This window comes from Lissotriton vulgaris, chromosome 3_1 (genome assembly GCF_964263255.1).
Source record: "Lissotriton vulgaris chromosome 3_1, aLisVul1.2, whole genome shotgun sequence".
NCBI classification, from domain to species: domain Eukaryota; kingdom Metazoa; phylum Chordata; class Amphibia; order Caudata; family Salamandridae; genus Lissotriton; species Lissotriton vulgaris.
Genome location: NC_141689.1, coordinates 1,682,391,482 through 1,682,414,758, shown reverse-complemented (window position 1 = coordinate 1,682,414,758; position 23,277 = coordinate 1,682,391,482).

The window sequence follows — 23,277 nt, the reverse complement described above, 5'->3', positions numbered from 1 at the left end:
CCACAGCATTTTGCATACTTGAGAATTTCATCGATAGGCTTTGCCTGCCAACATAATTTATGCTCCTTAATCATTTGCAATATTTCTGGCTTTATTCCCGACGCAAAACGATAAATAAAGTGTGTCATGTCCTTTTTATCAATATTTTCTAATCCACTATACTGTTTGAATACCTGCAATAGGCGCTCATAATATACATGTACAGATTCATCCTTGTCTTGGGTTGTTCTGTCTATTTTTGTCCAATCTGTTTCTTTTTGAGGTACCTTTTCCTTTAAGTAAGTTATTACCTGATTGTATTTTTTCATTACTTCATCTGACGGGGCTCCTGTTTTTGCATCTCTAGGGTACTCATCATTAGGCCAGTCTACTGTAATTTTGCATTCTGTCCATAAATCCGCTGGAACAACTATATCAGACAGACCATCTAAATCTTTTAACAGTACTTTTGAAACCTTCACAAATCTATCTACATGGCTGTACAATCCCACTGGTTTTTCTCTGAGTTTTGGGAAGTAAGTCATTAGTAAATGATATATTATTCTGTCGAGGCCATGGGACATGTACATAACCTCCTCCTGCAACTTCTCTCATTGGACACAACCTTTCAACCTTTTCTGTTTCCTTCATTAAATATTCAGATGTCGTTGTATTTGCTTGTGCTTCTACTTTTTTCTTTGTCCATCTAGCTTTCCATCAATCCAAATCTCCCCATTTCTGTAACAGTGACAATAATTCTTTTATTTGCAATTTTTGTCCTGACATATTCATGTTTTCTAAATCTTTGTCAGAAAATTCTGCTCTATATGGTTTCTGTAACACTTTAGATTTACCTATGTCAATTACCATTTCTGAAGCCAAATTCATTAACTTTTCATGAAATATTTTTGTCTTTTGAGTAATGTTTCTACATATGAATAACAATTCTTCTTCGTTGAAAGAATTTAATCTCTCTAGCCCTACATTCCCAGCTATCATATCTTCCAATTCTACTCTTAATTTGAAAATGTCCAATACCTTTGGCAGGGATTTTGGCTTCTCTATGTCTCGGATCCTGGGGTTACTACAGTGACACTTTTTGTTCCAGTGGATGTTTCAATCTGTACTTCTCTAGATCATCCAGGAGTAACTTTTCTGAATCAATCATTTATTGGTTCTCTTATTAGCAAATACATTAAGTAAATTACTAATTTGCGCTCGCTTGCCTGGTCATCAACTATTATATTTTCTTTTCTGGGTGGCACTATGGGTGTAGTCAAAACAGGAGTTTTAGGACTAGGTTGCTTATCTCCATATAAAGGAACAACAGGACCTATAGTTACTGGTATCGTTAAGGTTCAGGACTTGTATTCAGTTGAGTTATTTTTGGCATTAATTCATTAGGCTGTTTATTTATTGCTTCCCTTTCTTTCTCTTGTAGTACTTTTTCTGTAGAGGTCTCATGTACAATCTGTGGAACCAAGGGTGGTTTTAAGAATGGAGCACTAGGGATAACTCTATTTGTTTCTTCCTGATAAGGTAGTGGATTTTTCATTAATAAATCTTCAAGAAAATCTTCTTCAAAATCCCCATTTCCAGTCCCTAAATGCTTTGTTTTCTCCGTATTTTTACTTCCTGTCGGTTCTTCTGAGGTAAATACAGGATATTATCCTTCCACTAACATAGACTGTCTCCATTGTTTCATCTGCTTATCTCTGGTCTCTCGGGGAAATCTGGGATAAAATTGACTTAAGTTCCTGTTACATCAGGGCCTGTCTCACTCAAACGCCTCAGTCTCCCATTCTTCTAAAGCCTCATACTGTATTAATCTTGGTCTAGGATCTAATTCATTCATGCAAGTTCGTAAATTGTGAAGGATTCTCCCATTAACCCCTTCGATGCTCATGACGAGCTCAGCTCATCATGGGGTACACCTCTTGTGTGCTCATGACGAGCTGAGCTCGTCATGACTACACCCATTAACATTATGGCCCAGCACAGCAGAGGATTATCTGCAGCATCCATGGTGTTAAATGTATCATACTCTGAAAATGCCAATATACCATCATCTTTAGAGTATTCTATCCAATTTTCTAACCATACAGAAGTGTGGTAGCTTCTTTTTATCATCATGTGTGATGCAGGCATTTTCTGTGATGGAATAATAATACCTTCTCTCCTTTTAATGGTTTTATACTTTTTAAAATAATTCTTAATTTTCTGTAAGACTGACATTTTTCTCTTTTCTCCGTACATGGTATATGGTCTTCCTCTAATACACTGTTTTTGGGCAAAACTTAGGTATCTTCTATCAGGGTGATTTCCCATAAATGCTGGATCTAGATGCCACATATAATCACCACTTTTTACTAACACTGAAATTTCAATTATTGCAATTTAATCAATTGTTTTCTTCACTTAAATATTCTCCAATCTCAGTGCGTCTTTTAATTTAATTACCAACCAACATTTGTTTTACAAAACTGGCTAACAAATGCTTGCACTGCTTTTCTGTGACGTGAGTTCGCACTCTCTAAACTCACCACCCCTCCTTTACAACATTACCTCAGCTACACACCCATTGATTGAACCTATCCCAGCACAGCTCTTGTGACGCCAGTGCAGCACCCGCGACTGACCCCCTCCTTTGCAAGGTAATACAACTCAATTTATTTTAATTTTAAATGCACATTTCATTAATTACCAACATAGAAACATTCGCTACTGTGCCTGATTGACTAAATTCAAAGAAAAGACAATTTCTCTCACAGTGAGTAAAACCCTTCCATTTACCCTTCACGCACTACGAGTAAACCTCTTCTGCTTACTCTTCATGCAAGCAAAAAGAACCTGCTACTCCTTCAGACTTACCCTTTCTAGGGGATATAAGACCAAAGTTTCACCAGTGAACTCTTTTGCTATCAATCCCTCTCCTTTTTATACACAAAAATAATCACTAACCAGTGCTTCAAGTTCTACCTAACTTTACGCACTTACTTCATTAAGGCCAGTAACCTCACTGAAGTGTGGCTTCCATTTACCACCCGCTATTCAGTATCCTCGGGGATTTCCAGACAACATGAAACAATACAAACAGGTTTTGGTTAATATATAAATCAATATAAAATCAATGCACAACTAACTACCTATCTTAACTAAACCCTAACCATCAATCTGCTACCAAGAAATACTGATGGAGCGGAATTAGCAGCTCAGTTTATCATACTTACCTGCACCCATAAACATTCACACTTTGAACTGGTAATCCAATTTAACTTCCTACGAATCACAATTTTATTCACCTTAGGACTCATACCTGTATAGCATGACTTACCAAATCCTTGTCACTTGTGCTCTAAGTCCTAAATCTGAGGATCTAGGGAGTTAGAATAATATGTAGAGAATAACATTTACCTTCATGAAATAACCACAGACTCTGGAAAGTTTTAAACACTTTATCTATGCAATATTTTATGAGTCAAGAACCAAAGCAATGCAGTCAGGGACTTTTCAAGTAAGAAAAAAATTAAAAAAGCAAAAATCTTATGAGACTTCATGCAAATAGTTTTAAACATTGGTACCTGGGAAGGGTGAAAAAGTGTAATGAAACAAAGACATACCACAAAGACTATATGTCCCTAAAATGGAGCGAGCACCAACCATGGCCACGGGCTGGGACAAGAAAAAGTCTACCGACTAATCAGGTGCCAACAGGACAGGACAGGTGCAAGACAGGACAGGTAACCTCCGCTAAGTGCCACACCAGCGTCACACCCCTCTCTGCGGCTACTCTCGAAATCCCTTCTGGGTGACAGAGTCTCCTCCCTCAGCAATTTCCAGATTCTTCTTTCAGAGTGCTTGACCAGCCCTCTAAGGTCTACGGCACCCACGATCTTCTTCAGCATACATTGGGTCACTGACAGGTCTGTGACAAGTCGGACAATCTAACTGACTAAGCCCACCTTAGTTACACCATTTCAGAGTGTGTACCACCCCCCCTAATGTTGCAAATTATATGTGTTCCCTTCATTTGATTGGTCATAAAGACGAGGAGAGGTCATCACACCATACCAGTATGAGGTCATTTTGCATTGATTCTAATTGATTCAGTTTCCCGTCCATAATTTACTTTCCCATGCATTTTTATTCCTCCCAGCAATGTTATTTCATTTAATATACAATGTATAAAGCTCTGTGCTTTCTCTTCCTCTTGCTCCAGGTCAATTGCTCCAGGTCAAGCTTTGAGGATTTCGATGTCACATGCGCATGACCAGGAGATTTAAAATGGAATTTGTGACACCTTCCAGGCCCAAATACGAGCTATTATTAAGGTCAAAGAAAAACGTATTAAAATACAAAAATAAATCAATACACTTTATTTTGGCTATAGCATTAATGGTTAAGCAGAGCACAAAAGGTTTAGTTCAAGTAAGGCGTATGCTTTAGAATGTAAAGTTTTAAGCGGCCATCTTTGGCTCTACTGCGCAACTGCAAGAAATTCCTGCCAAAATCAGAGATATGTCACACCACGTAGTTGTAGTAGACGCATGAGCAAAGGTTTCCTGTGTTTTTCAGCAGCCATTTTAATACACTCGGGTTACCGTTATTAAAAGCACATAGAAAACCTTCCCTTTGATACTAGAAATGTTGTGTAGTACGGTTTTAGCAATCACAAAACATGTTGTTTAATAAGTTACATGTTATTTTGAGAGGACTGAATACAAGCAAGTTTCTTTACATATAAAACCTTGCTCCATCACAGGTGCACAACAGGATGCAATGCGCCAACACAGGCACCCTTGCACCACGTTGCTAGGGTGCCTATGTTGCAGGGGGCTGATTGTTTTTGTGCAGGAAGGGAAAACTTCCTGCACAAAATCAACCAATTCAGGTGATTTACTCTTGCTATGTGTGCTGCAGAATGCAACACAAAAAGAGAAAGGGAAAAACAAGGAGTAATGAAAACATTTCTCCACTTTGCGCTTCCCTAATGCCACATTTGGGGGGGAGGCGTTAGATTTAAAGGCATTCCCAGGTTTACGATTTCTCACAAATCTTGAACTGCATCAGATTCAATAGTTGTTGCGTGGGAACACCTACAGCAACAGCCATAGAATGCCCATTTCAGGTAGTGTTCTGCGTGAAAGGGGCACATATTTACAAGGCCATGTAAAGCAATGTAAAGGGGCTTTGTGTGGCCTTGTAAATATGCAGGGGCACATTGCGCCACCAGAACGTCAAAAAAGTTCAATTTTGGTGCTCCAAGGTGCCTCATAAATGAGACCCCTGCATGTTTACATAGGTCTTTGCTTTCTTCTCTTCAGATGGCTACACTCTCTGCTTTGGCCTTTCTAATACCTTTGCTCTTCCATTGGGAGCACAATAGGGGCTAGAAGACGTCCACATCAAGGCAATTGCTAACTTCGTGATGAGATGGGCTTGGTCTATAAATCATTTGTGAACATTTTGTTTTTAGGTCTGGATAGGACCCCAGCAAGCAAGGTTGCTCAAGGTGGGCATCTGTGCATTCTGCCACTTGTGTAATATCAGACAGTACCTCATTCCAGAATCATCACAGAATGTATGCATCACATCAACTTGAGGAGAATGACAATGGGGCAAATGTCTGAAATTGAGGGATATATCAGGTGCAACCTGTGAAGAGTTAGAACTGCTCTGTATAATATGAAACTGAAAACACTTAAAGCAGGCGTTTCTGGATACCTTGTGAGGGTATTCCAGGATTTTAGGCAGATGGCATCATTCAATGGCTGTCTTAGGTTATCCGGTCACTTATTTCTTAACTGCTGTGAAACTATCATTTGGAATCTTGTTGAAATATTTTATACATCCATGTAATAGGTCTCCTGCCATGTCCTGTAGAATGTAGTGCATAAAAAAGTGGATAAGCGGTTTACTGCTCGTCTTGTATGTCCCAGTGTGTTACAAGCTCTCATTTTATAGTGCCATATATAAGAAAGTTGCCAAGACCCAGACACATTGGTCCCTTAGGGCCAGATGTAGGTAAATTCAATTTAGAGAGTCCTTAATTGAGGTTTTTACGAATCATTATTAAGGACTCGCTAAATTGAATGTCGGTAGGAATCGCAAATTAATATTCCTTAATTGCGATTTGCAAATTGAGATTCGCAATCAAGGGATACCATCCCATTATTTCCTATGGGCCAAGAGGTCCATAGGAATTAATAGGATTTATGCCTGCAATTTGCGAGTAACCAAAAGGCACTCGCAAGTTGCGGGCGCAATTTCAAGGGGGCAAGGGTTCCAAAAGGACACCCTGTTGCACTCCTGAAATGTGCATGTGTGCACATGTGGCGCACATACATGCCCTAAGGGCATGTATGTGTGCCACATGGTACTCTGTAAAAAGCCAAAAAGTGCTTTTTGAAATGAATTCGCAAAATACCACCAACTTGAAGTTGGTTGTAGTTTACGATTCCGTAATGCAAAATCACAATCTGTGATGCCTACCAGCATAGCATTTAGGGAATCACAAATAGCGATTCTCTAAATGCTTGCGCAAAATAAGGATTCACAATTTTTGCGATTCCTTATTTTGCGTGTGGGTATTCGCCTACCTACATTGCTCACAGCCAAATTGCGATCGCAAACGCTGAAATTCTGCGAATTTCAGTGTTTGCGATTGCAATTTGGCTTCCTACATCTGGCCCTTAGTTCCTAGAAACCTGTGAGAACTCCATCGCAGAACAAGTTACCTAGGGTGCAAAAGTTAACTCTCTTTCATGCCCAGAGTAGTCTGGTTCTGATTATGTCGGCCCTACAGTGACCCCTTTAAGCGCTAAGGCTGGGGAGTGCGGCATTAGTCACCTGTTACCAGAGAAACAAGAGGAGGGAGATGGACTCACGTTGGCAGTGGAGGAGAATAGAATCCTATGGAGGACACCCCTCAGGATTTGGTATTGTGAAAGAACAGTCTCCCTGTGATGGTGTCCTGCTAGCCAATATGCCACCAATTGTAATTGTCCAGTAAAGATTGAGAAATAAGGGGCTTCCATGCAGTCACATCAAGTCTGTAATCTTAATTTGGTTAGCGCTACTTGTCTTCTGCACTTTCCCCAGATGAGGTTGTTCACAAGGGAATCTAACTCTAGGAACATTGAGAAATAATTATCTTCAGGAGGTGAATTACTATTTGCAGTATTGCACAAATACTTTACACATTGCCGCTAAAGCTGAGCCTGACTGCTGTGTGCCAAGCTACCAGAGGTATGGCACGGGTAATTTTAGGGTGTCTGTCTGACTTACCATGAATAGGACTGCTGTCCCTGTTTGAACAGGGTGCATACCTCTTCCAACCAGAAACCCAATCTCTGGAATGTTCTGTTACAATTGGACTGAAACCACGCAATTCGGTCCTATTGAACTGCAGCCAGTATATCTTTACATTAGTGTTTCTAATTTTATATACACGTTTTGCCTCAAAACTCAAAAAAATCATAGCTCTGTGTCTCCTTATCCGATTTGGTTTGTGTGTTGCTTAGTAAGGTTTATCTTTGTTTCTAAAGTAGTTTACAAATGCTACTGTTTCTTCTTGACTTAAAGTTCTTTGCACGTTTTCAAAATAACATACATTTCTCTGGAGAAGGGCCTTCTGTTTGAGCAATAAGTAACAGGGTATGAGCAGAGATTCTCTAATATATGAGATGAAGCCTAACCAGAATGTATTCATTAAGTTGACAGAGATACCCCCTCCTAAATCAACCCCATTTCTGAGAAATTCTGCACCCTCCCGCGATTACCAGGTTGAATACGTCTAAAATCTATTATTATTATCCTACCCTTGTCTGAAGAGGGTTTCCTTCCTTTCCCATCCCTTAGAGAGTAGTTCCAGTCCATGCTTTTATTTTATTTCACATATTGGGGGGGGGGGGGGGGGGTCAATGAACTGAGGACTGTCTCAGATAATAAGTGTTAGGAGGCAGAAATGCATACACAATGTGACAGCACGAATGTTATTGGGACTGAAAAAATTGACCGGAGCACTATCTCAGGTGCCATAAATTCCAGTGCAGTAAGAATAAACTTTAAGGTCACATGCCATCAAAAAGAATTACATCTATTATGTGTCTTTCCTAGAATTATTGACGATGTCTTTTCTTAAATACTCCCAACATGTTGTTTTGTAATCGGCATCCTAGCAGGTATACAAAGTACTTCGTAAATGCAAATATGATGCAGTACGACCCAATACGATACCCAGCAGTAAAATAAGATCGATGCTTGGCACAAATATCTTTTCACACAAACGTGGGTATTTACAATTCTTTACTTGGTCAGAAGCACATTAATTCGCTGCAGAGCCAGCAAGAAAAGTATAAAATCTTTTTTCTGCACTTAAAATGTGAAGCGAGTTGCTGGCATTTCCAAAGAGAAATCTCTCACTTGGGACTCACATAGGCCTTGTTGTTTACATGCAGCAGAGTGTACAAAGATGCCTGCCGACAGAACCGTCCTCCCGAACGTTTCCTTCACTGCTTCGCACCAATGAATAGCCGAGTACGGAGAGCCATTTTATCAGCTGCGCTCAAAATCCAATATGCAAAGCACAAAAGTCTTCGATGAGCAACTGGGGCTTTCAGAGCCGTCAGCCATCTGTCGTCACCGCGCAACAGGCCGGGCTAATAATGCTATCAATTTTATTTGCAGCGAACCCGTTTGAAAACATCAAAGAAACCAATGAGGAAATTAGGTGCTTTTCATGGAGAACATTCAAATATAATTAAATTGCTTTCGTTTCTGTGCACCATTTGAATGCCACCAAACTGTTTATTGTCTGAAAGCAAAGTGTATTCACACCCAAATTAAAGGGAAATCCATTGAATTAGGGGTACTTCTTCATTGTCAGATGTTACTGAAAGACAAAAGAAAGTTCATTGATTTTGCTGCTAGACGATTGCACACACACAACACAACTGCCGCGCATTGACACAATCATATTAATAAATGAGAGTACTGAAATATCCTGTTAAACAATCTCCATTACAGAATCATTCTTCGTTTCTGCGCTTTTTACTATTTCACAAAAGGTCCCTAGCACTCACTTTGAATTAGGCAGCCTCTGTGCGGTGTGATTGCATGTTTGCAGTTTGGTTCGAGACGAGTGCTTTCGAGTGCCTTCATATGACTATCAGACTGCATGTTGGAATTCCATAAAGCACCGCGTGAAGTAAAATACATACCTGAAAAAAATGTAAAAAATACATTTGGGAAGTAAATCTATTTGTTGTGTGAGATGGACATGGTCCGAATACTCTTTAGAAGTGCACATATTTAATACATGAAAAATAAGCCACACAAAAGAATAACTTACAGTTCAAAGTACAATGGTTAGCAGGACATTCATAAAGATAATGTGTTTAGTTTCTTTAAAGAACAATTTACAGGATTATAGCATTGATTGCTTGTGATTGGTTGTTTTCCTTTGCTGCCCTCTCTGGGTCAGATTGGTACTGACATTACCCCCTGGTCCCTTATGTCCTCGTCCCATTCATAAATACGTGGAGGTAACCATCTCCCGACAGAAAAAAACATCAGAAGAATGCTGGGACACTAACCCTGCCCCTCCCACCGGGAGTACATAAGGGGTACTTACCCAGCATTCCAACTGTTCTTTGTTCTGCCTGTCGACAGATTAGACTTGGATGCTGGTGCTGCTCCTGCTCCTGCTGGGCTGGGGTGGCGTGCGCTTTTTCTGCTCCTCCCGCCCGGCTGCCTGGCTTCGCGGGCGGGGGATGTTTCTTCTGTAGTCTGCCTCCCGGCCTGCCGGGCTTGCTGGGAGGCAGGTCTGTTCCTGGCTGGAAATCCGCCGGCCCTTTGCGGCTGGTGCGCCGCCTCCCGGTTGCTTCCGGGTCGCTGAGAGGTGCTTCTTCCATGGCTTGGCCGGGTGGTTGCTGTGCGGCGCCCTTGGATTTCTGTAGCTGGTTCTTGGGGTGGGGGCCTTGTTCCTGTGCGGCCCCCACCTCGGGTAAGTCTCACGTAGCGGTGTTTTGTTTGGGGGTGGCTGTGGTGTGCTGTTGTACGCCGTGTCCTGGGCTGCTTCCTCCTACAGGGTGAGGGTATGGAGTGTGGTGCTGCGGGCTCTTCCTGCTGATTAAATGTGGGCTTCAGCGCTTCTCCTCTGCCGGGTGCTTTCGCTCTGTGGTTGGTCTTGTGCCATTTATGAAGGGGCACATGGTTTCCACTCCTCATGGACGTTAGACGGGAATACGGAGGCAGCGCTTCCCTGCTAAACCCTATGCTGTGGCGTTGGTAATACCTATTCATGTCTTGCAGGGTCTAGCCTTTCCGTCTGTGTTTACTGCTAGTTTAATTTGATGTCATTGAACTGCGGTGGCATCTTTCACTCGGTATCTGTTTCAACTACTGTGTTTGCGTGTGTATGTGACCACATTGGTCTCCGTGTCTTGCCTTATTTTTCTGTGTGAAAGATCTGGTGTCACTCCCGCTTCAGCGTTTGGTGATGTTCTACATGTTTTGCTGCCTTTTCTGTGATTTACTGCGGTTCGTTTGCAGGAAATGGACGCTGGGGTGCTTGGTGACTATGCTTCACGGACACTGGAAGGGAGCGTGGTGCCATGTGTGGGATGACGGACGGTTCGAGGAGTCCTTTCTACACGCCCGGCGTCATGTGCATATATGTCTCCTGCTTATGTGCTGTCCCCTTTTTTTTCGCAGGGCGCTGAGTCTGGTGCTGCCAAGGTTGCTCCTTTTTCACTCCTGCTTCTGCTGTTCGCCTCGTTGTGTATGGGTCTGGTAGCTCGGTGGGCTTCTGTTTCTGCTGTACGGGCCTCTGTTTCCCCTCATGGTCTCAGGCTCGGATTCCGGTGGTCCGCTCAGCCTTTCATACTTCTGAGGTCGTTGGGGTGTGTAATTGGTTTCGGGTGCTTCTCCGCATCTGTTGTGTGACACCTTGTTGACCGTGTGCTTTGCTGTTGCATGTTCCTTTCCGGGGGCTCCTGGGTTTGTCGCAGTTTGGATTCAATGGACTCGTCCCTGCTGCCCTTGGGCTCTGCCTCTGTGCTTTGTTCCCATTTCTGCCCTCCTCTTCTTTCCGCGAGGGGCTGTGTCTCTTCTTTTTCACCGTGTTGGTATGGGACTTCCGCATGGCTGGTCTTTTTCTGCCTCCTGTGCTGCTTATTGGTCGCAGTTTTTCTGGTGGCTTTTTTATTGGGGGAGTCGGTGCTCTTTCCATGGGGATCATGGGTTCTGGACGTTTCCCTTGGTTTTCCTTGATTCTGCAGTTTGGGCTGTGCTATGTTTGTGTTTGTGTGCTCCCTGCTGTGTGTGCTTGCTTTATGTCGCCCGTGGTTGTGACCTTGAGCTTGCGCACGTGCCTTTGATCCATGTGCCTGGGTTGTGTGTTTCATATCTGCCCTGGGTTCTGGCTGGGTGGGTTGCCCTTCTGGCGTGGACACATATTTTTCCGGTGGTGTTTTGCATCTCCCGGGTGGTGTGCTGCTCTCCTTTTCTTTCTGTGTGGCTTGCTTTGGTTTGCCTGCACTTTGTCTGAAGGGGTGTTTTTGTTGCCTTGGACGGACTGTGTTTTTGCTTCTTGTCCCTTGGGCTGCTGCGCTTTTCCGCATGTTCTTTTTTTCGGGCTCCTCAGTGGTGGGGCCCTGTGTTGAGCTCTTTTCAGGTCCTATGTTATGCCCCCTTGGTACATTTTGGCTCCAGCGCGGTGGCTGTGGTGTTTCCCGTTGTGTTTCAGGCCTGGCTCTCTCATCTCGACTCTGGCTTTGCCTTTGTGGCTGCCTTGGGCTGTCTGTTGGGGTGGGGACCTTGTTGCTGGTGGTGCTCGGCCTCCCCTCCGGGTTTTCTCGGTCTCTCCTATGCTTGGCCCTTCCCTGTGTCTCTGGGTTGGTGCTCTGGGGTCCTGTTCTTCTGGAGGGCTGTGCCTGTGGCTTTCCCTGGTTGGTGTGCCGTTGGCTGCAGGGCCGGTTATTGCCTCTGTCTTCCTGCCGCTGTTCTGCCTCTCTTGGTCCCTTTCCATGTTGTCTTTTCCTGCGCTTCTGCGTGGTTCTTGGCTGTGTCCTGGATATGGTTGTTGTGGTCCTGGCTTCTGGGTTTTTTTGCCTGGGCCCTTTCCTCTTTGGGGTTGGATTTTCTCCTGTGTGGGTTCTCCCGTTGGTTGAGGTTTGTTCCCTTTTTTTCGGGCCCCGAGCTGCTGGTTCTTGGCGGGTTCTGTGGTCCCTGTTTGGCCTCCTTTTGGAGTCTGTTTCCCTTGCCTGTGTGCTTGGGTTGCTCTGCTGCTTACTCTCTGCTCCTCCGTGCTGCGTGGTGTTCTGGTCACCTCGTCGGCTGTGGTGCCTTGGTGGCTTTTGGCTTCCCCTGGGTTGTCTTCTGTTTGGCCCCTTGGCTGCTAGCTGGGCCTTTCCTGCATGCTTCTGCTGGTCTGGTCTGGTCTCCTTGGTGCTGCTGGGTGGTCATTCTGTGGTGCCTGGGTGGTTTCCACGGGTTCTGTTGGCCTCCGTTGGGTCTCTTCTGGCCCGCAGTGTTCTTCTCCGGCTTGGTTAGCTGTGGAGAGGTCTGTTGTCCCTGCCTTTCTGTCATTGTGGTGCTTCAGCTTTCCCTGTGCTCCTGATGTTCCGGGGGGCTGTGTTTTGATGTCTCCTGGTCTGCGGGCTTCGTGTTGCTTCTGCTTGTCCTTCGACCTTCCTCCCTGTTGGCTCCTATTCTTGGCTGGTCTGCTGCTTCCTGCTTGGTGCAACCTGCTCGGGGTTGCCTGGTTGTGCTCTTGCGCCTATCCTGGCCTGTCTGTTGGGACTGTGTTGCAGATTCCGCTCCCTGGTGGGTGTGGTGTTTTCCTGCCTTTGGGGCTTCTCCCGCTCCTGTTTCCCTTCTTCCTCGTCCTGAGTTTGATTTGGGCATTGCTGGGGCTGTTTGCTCTCTGCCCTTTGCTCTGCTGGGGTCTTCGCTTCTTTTGCCTTTCTCCGGGTTGGTTTTGGGGCCTTCGGGTCCTTCTGGTCCTGGGGGTTGCTTTGGCTTCGTCTTTGGCTTCCCGGCTGTGTCCTCAGTTGCCTTTTATGCCCTGGGGTTCGTCCTTTGCGCATGCCCTTCTTGGGTCATGCCGGGCTGTGGGTTTTGGTTTGCTTGTGCTTTCATCATGGCTTCTGTTGCTTCTGTGGGGTCCTCTGGGGTTGTTGTACCTCGGTCTCTCTGGCCTCTGGGATTTTGCCACGGCCTTCTGCTTGGGCTGTTTGGGGTCGTTTATGCCTGGCCTGTCCCTGGTTTGGTTTGGCTGTGGTTGTTCCTGACTTCCTTCGGGTTCCCTTGCTGTCGTCTTGGTTTCTCCGGGTCCTTAGTCTGTCCGGTTGCACTCCTTCTATGGTGGTCGGGGTGTGCCTTCTTCGGGCTATTGCTTCCTGCTCCCGTTTCCTCCGGTTTGGCTGGAGTTCTGTTTTGGGATTCCGGGGGTTCCTTCGGTTCCCTTTTCCTCTTCTTTTCTGGGTCTCTTTGTCCTGGTTGGTTGCCCTTGTTGGTTCTTGCTGCTCCGGTTCCCTTTGGTGCCTTGTTTCGTCTTTCGGGCCTGGTGGCTTGGCTTCCTGGGGTTTGCTCTTCGTTCCCAGGTGCCTGTCCGTTGGCTTTCTACTGCCTTCCGGGATGGGTGCTGGTGGGCTTCCGCCGGCTGCTGGCCCTTTTTTTCTTGTGGCTTGCTGCTCTTTTGTGCGTTTCTGGGGATTTTTTCCTCTGTTCTCTCTGGGGGTCGGGTCGTTTGCTTCCCTTCTCTTTGGGTTTGGTCCTGCCCTTGGTGGGCTTCTCGGACCTTTGGTTTCCCGGGGTCGGCTTTGGTTGGGACTTTGTGTTCCTCTGGCCCGCTTGTCCCCTACCTGTTTTCTTTCTTTCCGGGGTCTGGATTTGCCTAGCGTGGGGTCTCTGTGCCTGGGTTTGGCTCCTTTTGCCTGGTTCTGGCTTGCTGCCTTGCTGGCGTGGTGGCTCTTGGCCTTTATCTTTGGATGGCCTCCTCTCTATTGTTTTCCTCTTGCCTATGTTGGCTTCAGTGTTGGTGCTCTCCCCTTCGCTGGTTGGCTGTGGGGTGTTCCTGCGGTGGGCTGGTTGACCTCTGTGGTTGCTGCTCTGGTCGTCTGGCTGTGCTCCCATGGTTTATTGGGTGTGTGCTGGTCTGGTGGGGGGTCCCTCTTGTCGGGGGCTCTGCCTGGGGTTTCGCTGGTTCTGCCTTTTGCTTCCTGCGGTTGATACCTTGGTGTGGTTTCCTGGGTTGGCTTCTGTTTGGTTTGGGAAGGCCGGATTTTTCAGCTTTGGTATTCTCCACGTATTTATGAATGGGACGAGGACATAAGGGACCAGGGGGTAATGCTCTATTACTTACCGGTAATCTTCATTACTCCGGGTCCCGTTGTCCTCGTCCGATTCATACGCCCGCCCTCCCTCCAGGACGGCCGGCGTTCCTGTTGGGGGCTTGGTTGTTCAGGTGGAATGCTGGGTAAGTACCCCTTATGTACTCCCGGTGAGAGGGGCGGGGTTAGTGTCCCAGCATTCGTCTGATCTTTTTTTCTGTCGGAGATGGTTATCTCCACGTATTTATGAATGGGACGAGGACTACGGGGCCCGGAGTAATGAAGATTACCGGTAAGTAATAGAGCAGTTCCTGGTTCCCTGAACATCCTCGACCATAGGACATGAACGGCAGATGTTGCCTTCAGGTGTGTTTTGTCAAAAGAACCTTCCCCCTAATGTGTGCCTGTGTAAGTGGCTGTGCCTCAATGGTCCTGCAAAAGAAATATTTCACAGAGTAATTGCTTCACCTAATTCCGGTTTCAAAATTCAAAACATTTTTAAAATTTGACCAACAAGTTATTTTTTGTCAATGGCACGTTTACAAATCTTGTAGCATGCAAGTCACAACTTAGGGGCATATTATCAAGAACGGCATTAAAAATTATCGCCGGTTTAGCGGCAAGCAACGATAATGGGCTTCATATTATGCCCTTGAGAACTCCAATAGAAACTCATGTTCTGGTGTGGACACGGGCTTCTATTGGAATACTCCAGGGCATATTATCAAGCCCATTATCACCGCTTTAGCAGCAGTTTTCTGCCGCTAAACCAGCGATAATGTTAATGCCGTTCTTGATCATATGCCCCTTTGGGCCTCAGAAATTCTCTGTCATAGATTCATCAATTTCTTTCAAAACAAAGTAGCAGCAAAGTAACGAGATGAAGACCAATAATCCAAGGGCATTGTAAGGATGTTGGGAGCCTTGGGCTAAACTTATTTTGGGGGGCCCTGTTCGGAACAGCTTTGAATTTATGATCTAGTATACACTCTTTCATGCACCCTTTGGCTAGGCACACTCGTCCAAACTCCAAACATGTTTACATCTAATATTCAGGGATAGTGATGTATGTTCATTATTGTAACACTTTTTATTTTATATAAAAAAACAGTGGTTCCAGTGGAACGATAAATGTATATTCGATGAATACAGAGCAATGTCTAATAATAGTATGAAAGTTACCGAGGATGTAGGAAGGAAAAACAAAACTCATAACACCAATTGAATGCCATCATTCATTATTTTTGCGAAAATTCAAAAAGTGTACAAATATTTACATATTACAATTTACATATACCAATGTGAAGACTTTTGAGAGGGAGTCCCAAGTGTAAAGTGTGAACCAAAAAGAGTGGTTTAAAGTAAACACACATTAAAGTGACAGCAAGTGACAGTTATGTACACGGTTTCAACAGGGATATATTTACAAGGGAATGGGAAAATGACCATATGACAATCTTTAATAATATATACAATGACTATTGAATTCATAGGCATTGATTAGTAGGTTAATTCCCAATGAGTGTCGACGGCGTTTCGACCATTTACAGGATTGAGGGTCTCATCAGGACAGGGAGGGTGTGGGACATCTGTGGGGGTGAGAAAGGGAAGTGAGCTCCATGTGTGAGAAGGTGATTTACAAAAAGGACTATATATGAAGGGCCTGGTACCTGTAAGGATTCAATCAAGGGCTCCGTGGTGAAGTGGGTGCCAACCATGCGAGAAAAGGGAAAAGATAAACGTACTCACAATGAACCCAGCCGGGTACTTGGTAAAGGGGAACAAAATGAACAAGGATATTGGTCACAGAAAGTAATAGCAACAAGCTGTATGGGCGAGCTCAGGTCGGGTACTTACCACTGTAAGTAGCCGAATGATACGATGTAAAATGAATCGTATGTGGCAACAACACGAAACTTGCCCGATTATTCGAAGGATCGTGCCACTTAAGTGCTTCAATGAGCACGGATGGGGCGCTGGCCATGAAAATGCGTGCAAAGATTGGAAAGGGTTAGAGGGGGCTCCCCAGGGGGTGTTGCTACAGGGTAAGTAAAAGTAGAGGACCGGCGTGTACCTGGGAGTAAGGGCGGTCTGCCTTCGTCTGACTGCTAGCGGTAATGGCAGCGCCGTACACAGGGGATTAGCCGTATAGCGTGTGCGCAGGCAAAACTGAAGAGAGCAGAGCACTCGATCTTCTAAACAGAAGGAGTCAGGCAGGGAAAAAGGTTGTCACAGAGTTAGCGATGAGCTCCGATAGTGGGAGTAGGACCAGGCCGTTGGGAACAGAGTTACATGACGCAATTACATAGCAGTTATATATTACCTTTAGTAACAGTGATTTCAAACATATTACGATGTTAAATACAGAACACCATATTAAAATGTTACATAGTGTAAAGTTATTTTACAAACAACAAGGCTCAGGATTTAAGGAAAATAAAAGTTAAATCAGAGGATTTAAAGGGTGACCAGAGTTGTAAATGTCAGCCGACATGTCCTCAGTTGGTTATTGTCCTAGAGTAGCGACATAACCTCTCCATTCCTCAGAGGAATTGAGACCCTCATTAATGGAGTTGGTCTTATCGATCCAGTGACATTCCCGTCGTTGCAGTATTTGTGATATACTGCCACCTCTTTCAGGTAGTCTAGCAATGTCAATCACCTGCCATTTTATTTCATCAGCAGTGTGATTTTTTTTCCATGAAATGTGTGACAAGGGGTGCAGAAACAACAGACCTTCTGATGCGGCTGCGATGTTGTCCTATCCTTGCCTTGATAGGTTGTTGGGTCTGTCCAATATATGGCAGACCACACGGACACCAGATGCAATACACAACATTGCGTGTGTTGCAATTGGAGAAAAAAATCAAGTATGTGTTCGCAATAGCTGTATTTAAAGGTGGTCGTATCTTCTGTAAAGGGACAGTTCACACAGTTCCCACATCTACGATGACCAAGGACGGGGGGAAGGCCCCAGGCTGATTCTAGCGTGCCCGTCTTCTTGACGACATCAGTGGAGGATCTTACCAAGTGATCTTTGATGTTTCTAGCTCTTTTGTAAGCAAACAAGGGGACCTCCAATAAAGGATCTATACTTGTAATGATGTTCCAGTGTTTGGTAATGATGTTACGGATCTTATTTGTGTGAATCCCAAAGGTGGTAACACAGATGATTTTATTCATCTGTTGTTAAAGACCAAACAACAGATGAATAAAATCGTCTGTGTTACCACCTTTGGGATTCACACAAATAAGATCCGTAACATCATTACCAAACACTGGAACATCATTAAAAGTATAGATCCTTTATTGGAGGTCCCCTTGTTTGCTTACAAAAGAGCTAGAAACATCAAAGATCACTTGATAAGATCCTCCACTGATGTCGTCAAGAAGACGGGCACACTAGAATCAGCCTGGGGCCTTCCCCCCGTCCTTGGTCATCGTAGATGTGGGAACTGTGTGAACTGTCCCTTTACAGAAGATACGACCACCTTTAAATACAGCAATTGCGAACACATACTTGCTTGCAACACACGCAATGTTGTGTATTGCATCTGGTGTCCGTGTGGTCTGCCATATATTGGACAGACCCAACAACCTATCAAGGCAAGGATAGGACAACATCGCAACCGCATCAGAAGGTCTGTTGTTTCTGCACCCCTTGTCACACATTTCATGGACAAAAATCACACTGCTGATGAAATAAAATGGAAGGTGATTGACATTGCTAGACTACCTGAAAGAGGTGGCAGTATATCACAAATACTACAACAACGGGAATGTCACTGGATCGATAAGACCAACTTCATTAATGAGGGTCTCAATTCCTCTGAGGAATGGAGAGGTTATGTCGCTACTCGAAGACAATAACCAACTGAGGACATGTCGGCTGACATGTACAACTCTGGTCACCCTTTAAATCCTCTGATTTAACTTTTACTTTCCTTAAATCCTGAGCCATGTTGTTTGTAAAATAACTTTACACTATGTAACATTTTAATATGGTGTTCTGTGTTTAACATCGTAATATGGTTGAAATCACTGTTACTAAATTGTAATATATAACTGCTATGTAATTGCGTCATATAACTCTGTTCCCTACGGCCTGGTCCTACTCCCACTATCAGAGCTCATCGCTAACTCTGTGCCAACCTTTTTCCCTGCCTGACTCCTTCTGTTTAGAAGATCGAGCGCTCTGCTCTCTTCAGTTTTGCCTGCGCACACGATATACGGCTAATCCCCTGTGTACGGCGCTGCCATTACCGCTAGCATTCAGACGAAGGCAGACGCGCTTACTCCCAGGTACACGCCGTCCTCTACTTTTACTTACCCTGTAGCAACACCCCCTGGGGAGCCCCCTCTAACCCTTTCCAATCTTTGCAGGCATTTTCCTGGCCAGCGCCCCATCCGTGCTCATTGAAGCACTTAAGTGGCACGATCCTTCGAATAATCGGGCAAGTTTCATGTTGTTGCCACATACGATTCATTTTACATCGTATCATTAGGCTACTTACAGTGGTAAGTACCCGACCTGAGCTCGCCCATACAGCTTGTTGCTATTACTTTCTGTGACCAATATCCTTGTTCATTTTGTTCCCCTTTACCAAGTACCCGGCTTGGTTCATTGTGAGTACGTTTATCTTTTCCCTTTTCACGCATGGTTGGCACCCACTCCACCACGGAGCCCTTGATTGAATCCTTACAGGTACCAGGCCCTTCATATATAGTCCTTTTTGTAAATCACCTTCCCTCACATGGAGCTCACTTCCCTTTCTCACCCCCACAGATGTACCACACCGTCCCTGTCCAGATGAGACCCTCCATCCTGTAAAGGGTCGAAACGCCGTCGACGCTCATTGGGAACGAACCTACTAATCAATGTCTATTAATTCAATAGTCATTGTATATATTATTGAAGATTGTTTATATGGTCGTTTTCCCATTCCCTTGTAAATATATCCCTGTTGAAACCGTGTACATAACTGTCACTTGCTGTCACTTTAATGTGTGTTTAAACCACTCTTTTCGGTTCACACTTTACACTTGGGACTCCTTCTCAAAAGTCTTCACATTGGTATATGTAAATTGTAATATGTAAATATTTGTACACTTTTTGAATTTTCACAAAAATAATGAATGATGGCATTCAATTGGTGTTATGAGTTTTGTTTTTCCTTCCTACATCCTCGGTAACCTTCATACTATTATTAGAGATTGCTCTGTATTCATCGAATATACTTTTATCGTTCCACTGGAACCACTGTTTTTTGATATAAAATATGTACCCTGGTTCCTTAGTGGGTAGGGTTCCCTTGTTTTATGTGTGACATTATTGTAACACAGCAGCAGCTCACTAATATTAGAGCAAATACTTTCTGTGATGCCCTCTCATTTCTCATGCGTGAATTCCTGTTTTGATCTAAAAGAAACATTTTTTGTGGATATTACATGAAACATAAACACAATATTTCTCTGAAAAATGTCTGTCATAGACTGACACATCACCTATAAAAATAAATTAAAGGAAACAGTATTTAAAATAATTTGTTTATGAATTATGAAAGGTCATAATGGCAAAACTCTCTGCAGAACAGAGCTGGCTCTATCAGCCCCCCCTGAGAGATTGGGGCCCTGGGCCAGAGCCCAAATGCCCATGCCATAAAACTTCTCTGCAATCATCTACCTGCTCCACCATCTGTCAAAAATTCTCTGTTCTCATAATCTTATGATCTTCTTTTACTGACTTAAACTTTCTGAAACATTATTTTATTCTGTAGGACAGCAAGAGATCAGCAGCCTCTGGAAGTCATGCCTAACCCCTATCTTTAAAAGTTCACTATTCCTTTTCTTCCCTGAAGGGATTCACCTGAGTAAAAACTATTCAACTTCAGGGCTGATATATGACACATTTCAAGATTGCAATAATACTGCTTTGATGAAACCCCCTTCTCTCCATCAGGCCTAGCACAATTTTGTCCAATCTTTTTTCTCCTATTTTTCTCGCATTAAGCCTGAAAAGATAAAATGACTCACTGCCTACAGAACTCAAGTGAATGGTCTGGCATCTTGACACCATTCAGGTGGGTCATTGTTTCCAGGATGAGCAAAGAAGGTATGAATGTTCGGTATTTTAAAGTGGAAGGTATATGATGGAGCTGTTGGTGCCCTCATCCTTTTGAATGTTTCATCCAGGTTCGACATTATCAATCATCCACCTCATCTCCAACTTTTCAAGGAGGCGGAATCTACAATAAGCCCGTCTGTATGGGCTGAGGAGTCATGCCCCCCACCTTTTTCCAGGCGAGAAGAGTGCCTGTCAGGCTGAACAAAGGCCAACCTGCTGACACTCTTGTGGTATATGTCAGGCAGGCAGGAATTAGACAGGCACTACATGTGTAGGCTCCTGGCAGCCTGAGCTGAACTTTGCCAGGCTGAGTATTTCACAGCCCTCTCAGTGTGACTTCTCAGCATGGCAAAAAGTGCCTCGAGTCCCTCCCCCCTGTGATGAGGGCAAGGATCTCCCATTGCCTCAGACCTGGGTGCTTCAGTTTTAAACCCTGAAGTGCCCTGAGATGAGTGTCAATTAGTGACACCTCGTCACGTAGTGATGTGGGGCCTGCAGTCTCACTGACTCATCCCACTCTCTGACCAGTGAGGGACTGCTGCCATCCCTCAGGCAGCTGTCCCAGCCCCCCTGAGACCCCCAAGCTTTCCTCTCAGAGATCTGCATGTTAGTTGTTTTGTGTTTTTATTTTTTTTTTAAATGTTTTGTGCTTGCATGCATGTTTGTGAGAATGTAATGAATTTATGTGTATTTGCGGTTGGGTGTGTGTGGGTATGTGAATACATCAGAGGGAGTGATGTGTATGTGTGCATGTGTGCCCCACCCCCTCTTTGGTAAAAGTACTCTCTGTACTTTCCTGTCTTTTCCTAAGCCAGTAATTCAGGAGTGCTGGGGGATCTGCAGTGCCCCTTCCCCCGTTTGTTTAGTTATTACCTGAGACCATTGTCTTCCTGCAAACGAATGACTGAATAAATGGATGGATGACTTTTTAAAGCACACTGCTACTCCGGTGAGGTGTGTCCTGTCCTTGGCAGACTGCAGAACGCCAAAAGGGAGACGCTTTAGGTTGCCATCGTTTTAGGCTTTTCTAAACTGACTCAGATGCTTCACGCTATATAAGAAAGGAGACTGTGGTATTCTCATTATGTTGTATGTAGGCTGTAGATTGTAGAATGTAGAATGTTATTGTAGGTTCTATGACTCTGTGTTCCTAGAAAATCAGTTGAAGTCTGACTGAGTTCTCTGCCAGTCCTAAGTGGTTGTTAAGCTGTCTTTCCTTCCCTGGACATAAACCTACATCCTGAACCATTCCTGTGAGAGCGTGTATTCTTTTCCACATATTGGCGACAGTGGGAGTAATATTCCTGGAGGTTTGAAGACAGTGTTCACTTCGTGAAAACTAAGGTACTTTTTTACAATTTACCTGAATTTGTGCATGTAAGCACCAGCGGCTGTGTCAGTATTGTGCCTTGATTGCACCAGTGGCTGAGGGGTATTTGACTTTGTTTAACAAAAGATTATAAAAATTTAAAGGAAACTTTGTCTATAGCTTTGATCACTACTGCGGCAGTTAATTGTTGTGCACTTGATAGCACCTGCGGCAGTTCTTTCGTGTTTGCTGTGTCTATTTCGGCCAACTTTGATATTTTATTTTAATTATCTTTAAAATTCACATTTTCTAAGCAGCATTTGTCACGGCCCAACACAACTCACAAAACGTTGATTTCTTCATGAGCGCTTCTGTTTCTTGTTGCCTAGCTGCGCGCTTCTTTCCATCGGATTGCATCGACTCCCCGAGGATTGTGGGAGCAGAGTGCACTCTGGGAGTGACGTTGTCACGTAATTTCACGTTTGCGGACATTTGGATTGGGTCGTTTAACGGAAGTGTGCCATTGTAAATCACGACTTAATCAACAGCGAAGCACACGCTATTATGTGCGCTTTGGGAAGAATTGGCATAGAGTTATTGCCTTCTTTACAGCAGCGATACACACGCTAGTTTGTGTATTTGGAATTTACCTTATTTACAGCAGCGATACACATGCTAGTTTGTGTATTTGGAATTTACCTTATTGTCAACAGCGATATACACACTATTTGTGGTATTTGAAAATATTTACAGCAACGTAATTTACGTGCATTTTCATGGATAAGATTGGCATTTTGAGTACTTACACCTAATTCAATATTTTGTTTCCTTTCTTGTGAAATTATCTAACTACTCTTTGTGAAATTTTTTCTATATTTATAAATATTTTAAATTATCACCATGTCTAATATAATGGTTCCACCTCATTTTTTACCAACAGCAGGATAACCAGAAATGGAATGGGATTTATGGTATCCTATGTTTTTAGCATATGTTGATGTATTGGAAGAAGATGGATGTTCTTCTAAAAGAAAGTTTGATTTATTACGATTGTCTTTAGGGGGTCAAGGTATCAAAAAATGATCAGAATTACCACCTTTAGAAGATTCTGATGAATCTGATGTTTTTGAGATTGCAATAAAACAGCTAAGTATTAGATTTGGTAAGAAAATTAATACGGTGATGGAACGTTTCAAATTTTATTCGAGAGCACAAAGGGATAATGAATCTATTGAGAATTATATATCCGCTTTGCGTGCTCTAGCCGGGTCCTGTGCATTTGATACTATTAACTATGAGCAAGTTTTAAGTGACCAAATAATGATGAAAACAAAAAGTAAGAAGATTCAAGAAAGGTTATGGTTGGGAACTGAAACTTCTCTTAAAGCTGTAGTAAACATTGCGAAAGGAATTGAACAATCTGAGAATTTTGTAAGTGGAATTAGAGGTCAAAGCCTGTCAGTAAAAATACAAGAGTCTGTACCTGAGGTTTCAGTTGTTAAAAGTCAAGTTCTTCAAAAGAAAACTAT